The sequence below is a fragment of the Heloderma suspectum genome, chromosome 7 (genome assembly GCF_057233095.1).
Source record: "Heloderma suspectum isolate Gila_16-S chromosome 7, 16-S_ref, whole genome shotgun sequence".
NCBI lineage: Eukaryota > Metazoa > Chordata > Lepidosauria > Squamata > Helodermatidae > Heloderma > Heloderma suspectum.
In genome coordinates this window covers 46901781-46907780 of record NC_139464.1, presented here as the reverse complement: position 1 = coordinate 46907780, position 6000 = coordinate 46901781, and the positions used below count along the sequence as shown (strand labels likewise).

General features: G+C 45.6%; 1 pseudogene across 1 annotated transcript in view; it reads right to left on the bottom strand.

Moving 5' to 3' along the window:
- Positions 1-1448: 1448 nt before the first annotated feature.
- The window catches only part of LOC146339704 (cytochrome P450 2D14-like), a 28213-nt pseudogene continuing 23661 nt past the window's right edge, over positions 1449-6000 (bottom strand). The window contains exons 8-9 of the transcript XR_014784565.1: positions 3321-3462; positions 1449-1781 (exon numbers count right to left, since the gene is read on the bottom strand). The product of XR_014784565.1 is annotated as a cytochrome P450 2D14-like (transcript). The remainder of the gene's footprint in view (positions 1782-3320; positions 3463-6000) is intronic.

The window sequence follows — 6000 nt, the reverse complement described above, 5'->3', positions numbered from 1 at the left end:
TGAAACCTCAGGAGTTTCCCCACACCCCAGCACTATCTCCAGGAAGAATCTAATGAGATCCCAGGAAAGGTATCTTTCAAGTCCTCTATCTTCTGGAGGCCCCTCCACTACAAACTGTAGCCTCCACCCCAGTACTTTTTTTTTCTATTGAGCTCATGCTGTGCATGTGTAGCAATTTGGCCTAGTTTGGAACCAGTTTTTGGTTGGAAGCCAAGCCATCTTAGTGCAGCCATATTCTTTTCATCCAGTGGGAAGCATCATGGCCAGGCTTCGGGGAGGGGGGGCGGTCATTCTTCATCACCATTGTGATTAATCTAACCTTTCCAGAAAGATTGGTTTGGTGCATGATGGGATATTGAGGTTTAATATTTGGAACACTGTCTGAAAGTGCTGCCAATATTAGAATCATAGGGTTGCAAGGGGCCTACAAGACCGTCAAGTCCAACCCCCAGCTCAGTGCAGGAAGCCTGATTCCCAGGCAGTCTCCCATCCAAGTACTAACCAGGGCTGACCCTGCTTAGCTTCCGAGATCAGACAAGATCAGGTGCATCCGGCCTTTTGCTCATCACTGCTGAGCAATTCATTCCTGTTTACTTCTGAGTAGACATGCAAATGTTTCTCCTGCTTCCTTGTGAGTAGAAATATTGGAGAAATCTGAACCAGGTTCAAATGACTTCGGATTTTTATTAATCTGACCTGCAGATACCGCAGCAAACTAGCTTCTTCCAAGTCTCACAGATTCTGCAGACTCATGACCCTTGGGGTTTTTTTTACTTTTCAGAATTGTACTCAAGTTTAGTTATATGAAAGTCCTATGAAATATGCTAATATATACACTTTTTTTGAAAAGAATCATAATGTTTTATACATCTCTGATCTGTCTTCAGCCTCCACTGTGTAGCACTCTTCTTGTGTTTGGACTGCTCACTGATTGTATGCTGAGCTCAGAAAATTCACAAAATGTTATGTGCCAGCAAAAGCTATGCAAATTACAGCAGACTTTTTTTGTCTTTCTGAAGGGGGAATCTGATTCTGATCCACAAAACACAGAGGGAATAAACAAAATCCATCCATCCCTGCTTGTGAGTAGACATGCTGTTCATGCTTGCTTTTGAGTCAGCCTCCAAGTAATGGAGAGGTTTCATATTTGGGATGCTGTTTGAAAGAGCTGCTCAGTGATTGTCCTACTTACTTATGAGTTGGCGTGCAGAGGCTCATCCTAGTTCAGTATGCTTGAAAATGGTAAGATTCATAGTTTAGCTCCACCTACTCTATGTTTGCCCCCGCCCACAGCTCCTGTGACCTCTCCCAGATTGGAATTAAGCCCTTAGGCTGAAAACGCACACCCACCTGGCCCTCAGCCATTCTCACGATGCACCCTATGTACTGCAGCCATGGAAATGCTGAGTGAGGGTCCTTAATTTGATATCACATGTCTGAATTGTGTTTCCCATATTGTTGTTTTATTCACAGAGTACATGGTTTGCACAGTAAGGAAATGCAAGTACAAATCTTCTCATCCAAAACATTGTTAACACATTTCTCTGTGGCGGCAATTCTTAGGCCACTGAAGAAGGGGCAGCAGATATCCTGGGGAGGTTATCTAGGAAGGGCACATATCTGGAAAGGGGGTGGATTGACTGCTAGGGCAAAAAAATTATTCTCTTCCATGGGTGTGGGACAGTTTTCAGGCATGCAAATGGTGAAATGCTGCAGGAGGCTGTTGATGAAGACGAAGAGCTCCGTTTTAGCCAACTGTTCTCCAGGGCAGGAATGGTGACCTGCAGGAAAAGGAAGCAGAACATTTTGTGCACGAGAACAGAGAGGACTGAACAAAATCCTCCCCTCTCTCGCTCTCTTAGTCCAGCAACTCTCCTTCAAACACCACAACCACATTTTTCAGTCAATAGCAGCCAGACATTTCAAGTCAGCTCATGCTGACTTCCAGCCTCTGCCAAGCCAGTCACATGACTATGCCGCCACTGGCTCCGTTCAGCCCAGATTCTGCTTTTGGTACCTCATCACAAAGCCACCTTTCAGGCAGCCCTCAAAGGTATGCCCCGAAACTGAATTCAGCCCAGTCACACACAAAGAGGGAGGAATGGTTCTCAAAATGAGCTCCAGGACTCCACATGAACACTCCCATACAAAGGAAGGATGTGACATAGAGTCTGAAATGTCTACTTGACCTCAGTGCAACTTTCTCTTTGCAAGGTAATAGGGAAAGTCGGTTATAAATAACCGTGTACTCGTAACAATTAGGTTTGGGTGTGTTTTTAGAACACGGTTCAGTCCACAGGGCTCCATCCACATGGGGACACTTCCCAGTGTGATGCAGTTTAAAAGTGCATTTTCATCCATTTGGATTTGCTCCTCCCGTGGCACACGCAGCCCATTGAAGTGGCTTATTCGTGGCAAAACCCTGCTTTTGTGTGACAGACCACATGAGAAGCTGTATTAGTTCGGGCATCTGTGGGTGGAGTCTTGCAGCATCAGCAGGTCGTTAACCTGAACTGCAGGCCCACCAGAGTGGATAAGCGGAGGTTGACAACAAAACCAAAACGATCCCCAGGTCCCCACACCTCTTTCCATCTGGGGACATCACGTTTTTATATTCATTAAGCCGTCACAGATTATGCAACGTTGCGTGGAGATTTTTTTTTTGGAAAAAGAAACGGCATCCCAAGAGCAACATGCCGATTTTCTCAGGGGAAAGCACAATCAAAAAGAATATGGTTTACTTCTGAGCAGTTATCCATGCCAGCTAGTTCTTCCTTGAGGCAAAGAGAAAAGACAAAGGAGAGTGTCCCATTCATTAAGCTTATTCGAAGGGGCAACCATGCCAGGGTACGCATTAAGAAACACATTAAATTTAAAAAGGTTGGTCAACAGAGGGCAAAGCCAACAGGAAGGGTTAACGCCTTCCATTCCTATTGGGTCCACCCTTAGCTGACGTCCTCACAGTGCTGACACCACTCCTACTCCCCCCGCAGTAGCACCGCAAGCTTACAACACAGTGAGTCCCAAAACGCAGGCAAGTTGCAGAAAGTGAAAAATTCGTCACAAAAGGTCTTTGGAAAAATGCGGGTTTTATGGCAAGAAAAAACGTGGTTGATGTGGAGGGAACATCATGTACCACAAATGCCTGTGATACGCAGTAGAACCAGAGTACATCCCCCATGTAGATGGGGCCCAAGACTCTCTCTCTTCTCAAGGCAACTGACCAAGAACAATGTTACCCATGATTTGGGAAAGAGGAAGCACAATAGTATAGCATTAACTTTCCCCCTATGTCTCAAACATCCCTCTGATGGATTTACCTGCAGAGAAAGGCAGGAAGGCCTCTCGCCTGACAAACTGCCCATTTGCATCCAGGAAGTGTTCTGGGTAAAATTCGTGTGGCCTCTCCCACATGGTTTCATCCTTCAGCACTGAAGACAAATGATTGAAGACTATGGTCTCCTAACATGATAGAGAGCCAAGGTGGTTAGAATCCTCTGCTGGGTTATCTGGTACTTTTTTAATATTTAAAATAATCAATGAATAGATTATAAAGCTTTTATAGAAGGGCTGTCGTGTTTCCGAAGTCTAATTCCTGTACATAAGAGGCTACTGGGAGGAAATACTCCTCGTAATCTTGGACAGCAACTAAGGAAGGGAACTGAGAGACATCCTGGTGCGAAACGTCTACCGAAAATTTGTATTGGGAGTTGGCATCTGCTTTACTTCTGCGGGGTCATCTCCTGACAGATTTTTGAACCCGGCAATCCATTGACACCAGAAGGATTCTGTTGGTGTTGCAGGGGGAATGAGTCAAATCAGCAGTGGCTTGTGAAGGGGACTGGAAACCCCACTTGAATTTGACAGGGACTGAATTAGTATGTTTTTATTTACACATTATTACACATTTTCCATATATATAACAATGATTTTCCCCCCAAAGCACACAAATAAAACCAACAAACAAACAATGGAGAGAAGGCTAGCCAAGGATATGGGAAAGAAAATGGGTCAGGAAAACAAAGCGAAGGAATAGAATTTAAAATTCCTGGATATTATACATTCAGGACAAATGCTGTTGATGTGGACGCAGGAGAAGGTGGCCAGTTCTTGTATTTCCACTCTAGATTCCAGAGGGCTCTGGAAGATTTACCTGCTGGTATGGCTAGTGCTCCTGTCGAAGTCCAGGTCCCTCTGTGGAATGCAGAGATGACTCAGGCTGTCGACATGATCCTGCTCAAGTGCCCTCTCCCTTCGAGGAGAGCCCGGCCAGTGCCTTGGTATACAAAGTCCGTCCATCCCTGCTTGTGAGTAGACATGCTGCGCATGCTTGCTTCTGAGTCAGCCTCCAAGTAATCAAGAGGCTTCATATTTGGAAAACTCATTGCTGAGTCTGATAGAACACAGGTTAGAGCTCATTATCAAGCCTGGTCTGTGGCAGTGAGGGTGGCAAAGAGATCGTTCTTTTCCATCAGCATTGCGTCTTCTCAGCATCATCCAGTGGAGCCTTTCACAGTGGTTCGTGGCCTGCTACATTCTGGGCCAGGGAGAGCACCCTCGGTAGCATGCTGTGATGAGCTTGCATGGCACTTTGAAGATAAAGTCACTCAGATTTATCATGAATTGGACACCACAATTAATGCAGTTCCATTAGTAGAGGCATCCAAAGCACTGTGTGGTCCTGTTTTATTGGATGAGTTTCAGTTATTGAGGCCCGAGGATGTGGACAAGGTGCTTGGCCAAGTCTGGTCGGCCACTGTATGCCCTGGCCGTGGGCTGGCAGTGGGCTGGCCGTGGGCTGCTAAGATTTGGAGGTGCCGAGATAATGATAAGCCAGACCCAGGTTTGCTTACAAGGAGACTTTATTGAGTACTTTCAGCACACAGGTGTATCCAATGGTTGGATCAGACAGCTTCTCTGAACCCAGAGCCAAAGGGTACAATGGGTTTTATACCATACATGTTAGCAGTGAGACAGCATGACAGCAGCAAGCATTCATTCGCTTTCATCCCCAGCATAGACTAACAGTACTTGTTCAGAAGGAAAACAATCAGAACTTTCCCAGCACAGCCGCCTGTAATTCAGCATAAACATAGCCTCACTTCTCAGGCACATCCTAGGCCCTATAAGATAATAGCCTTCGTTAGCATGGAATGTGCTGAGGCCGTGCTATCAACCTTTGACTCATCTCACAAGCTCAGAGGCCCACTAGCAAGGAAATTGCACCAATAATGAATCTAAGTCAAGCATTATGGATCTCTAGGCCCCTCTAAAACTACAGGTGACTTGGTTATAGGCCTGGGGCCAATACATTCTACCCTCAGATGATCAAAGGACGATACCAGTCTACACGTCACAATCTCTTCTTACCCAGAGGGCCGGATCTCCTTTGCCCTGTCATTTGATCACCAGGGGATTGATAACTACTTTACTATATATTTGAAAATACGACAGCCATATGAGCAAGCACACAAAGCTATAAAACTACCTATGATAGTCACAGTTATGGCAACAACTTACTTCTGCTACCCCCGATTCCTTGAAACCAGTCTGAAATCGGTCTGGAGAGGGAGTCCTCTTCTAGGTGATGTATTTTCTCACTTTGCACATACAAAGCCCTTACACTGTGATTTATCACACTCTGCTTGTAAGGAATGTACACACAGCATTCCTGCTGCAACATGACACAAATACCGCCCTGGGCCGCTGTGATCATATCTAAAGCCAGGCAGTTCTGCAAAACAGCAGTTCTCATGCTTGCCATCTCTATCCCAATGGCTTCTAGTGCCTCACCAGTGGTATTCAATACCATTTCTATTGCCCTTCCAAAAATGTTTACTCTGTACATTATGGTAGCCAGGGAATAAGCTCCAAGCATAATCAGCCGCACCAAAGATGTCTCATTGCCATCTCACTTTCCAGGCCCCGTAATTCCCTACTGCAGGGTTCTCTAAGGTATTCACAAACCTATGGGGAGCCCATAACAGTCCCAGGGAGCAC